Source organism: Gossypium hirsutum, chromosome A11, assembly GCF_007990345.1.
Source record: "Gossypium hirsutum isolate 1008001.06 chromosome A11, Gossypium_hirsutum_v2.1, whole genome shotgun sequence".
Classification (NCBI taxonomy): domain Eukaryota; kingdom Viridiplantae; phylum Streptophyta; class Magnoliopsida; order Malvales; family Malvaceae; genus Gossypium; species Gossypium hirsutum.
Window position 1 is genome coordinate 64663408 of NC_053434.1, and position 1377 is coordinate 64664784.

The 1377-nt window shown below is 37.0% G+C and overlaps 1 non-coding gene across 1 annotated transcript; it reads left to right on the plus strand.

Annotated features, from left to right (window-relative positions):
- Positions 1-327: 327 nt before the first annotated feature.
- LOC121210450 (small nucleolar RNA R71) lies at positions 328-434 on the plus strand. Its single transcript, XR_005905567.1, has one exon. It is a non-coding gene; the product is annotated as a small nucleolar RNA R71 (small nucleolar RNA).
- The last annotated feature ends 943 nt before the right edge of the window (positions 435-1377 follow it).

A 1377-nucleotide genomic window follows, 5' to 3' on the forward strand; every position in this document is an offset into this window, starting at 1 on the left:
GAACTGCTTGATCCACCTTCACTTGCTTCGCATTGCATTACTGGGTGAACTTGTAAAGACCTAAGGAAACCATCAATTTTCTTATTCAAGATTTCTACCTGATTAGAGAGCATGGTGACCGTATCGACGTTATAAACACCGGATGTTTTCGTTGGCTTTGTCCTCATGACTTGTCACTAATAGTTATTCAGTGACATTTCTTCTATAAATTCATAGGCATCTTCAGGTGTCTTATTATTGATGGTTCCGCCAGCAGCTGCGTCAACCATTTGTCGAGTCGAAGGATTAAGGCCATTATGAAAGGTTTGAACCTGTAGCCAGAGTGGTAACCCATGGTGAGGGCATCTTCTCAAGAGGTCCTTGTATCTCTCCCATGCATCGTAGAGTGTTTCTAAATCCATCTGCACAAAAGAAGAGATATCATTACGTAATTTAGCCCTTTTAGCCGGTGGAAAATATTATAATAAAAACTTTTCGGTCATTTGTTCCCAAGTAGTGATTGACCCCTGTGGCAACAAGTTCAACCACTATTTAGCTTTGTTTCTCAATGAAAAAGGGAATCACCGAAGGCAAATGGCGTCATCAGAAATGCCATTAATTTTAAATGTATCACATAGTTCTAAAAAGTTGCCAAGTGAGCGTTGGAATCCTCGTCCTGCAAACCATCAAACTGAACAAACTGTTGTATCATTTGAATTGTGTTAGGTTTCAGCTCAAAAGTATTTGCGGCTACAGCAGGTCTAACTATACTTGATCCAGTTCCTGTTAAAGAAGGTTTAGCATAATCATACATAGTGCGTGGAGCAGGATTCTGATTAACAACAATCGCAGGAGGTAGCAGATTTTCTTGGTTTTCAGTCATCTCCTCGGTTATGGTTGAAGTATAGTCCTTTTGCTCTTCCTCTATGTATCGTAAGCTTCATCTTATTTCTCTTCAGTTTCTGCGAACTGTGCAATCGATCTCACTGTCAAAAAGTAGTGGTCCTGACGGGTTTCTTCTGGTCATAAACTAGAAAAACCTGTCAGAAGGAAATAAGAGAAAAATTAGAAAAGAAAAGAAAATACAAACTTAAATTGCAAATAAAGTAAATGGCTAAAGTAATAAAAATCGAGTTTTCCTAATATCCTTGTTCCCCGACAACGACACCAAAAACTTTATGCGTGATATTCGTAATAGGTTTTAAATATTTATAAATGAAACGTTGTAACACCTTAATACCCGTGTCCAATATTAATTTAAGTAATTACAACAATAATAGCACGTTTCCATGAGTAACTTCTATAGTAAGCACATATTAAAACAAGGGTAAAAATGTAAGGTGATTTTTCTCCTCTAGATCGAATATACATATATAATGTATCTCGAATGCTTAACAT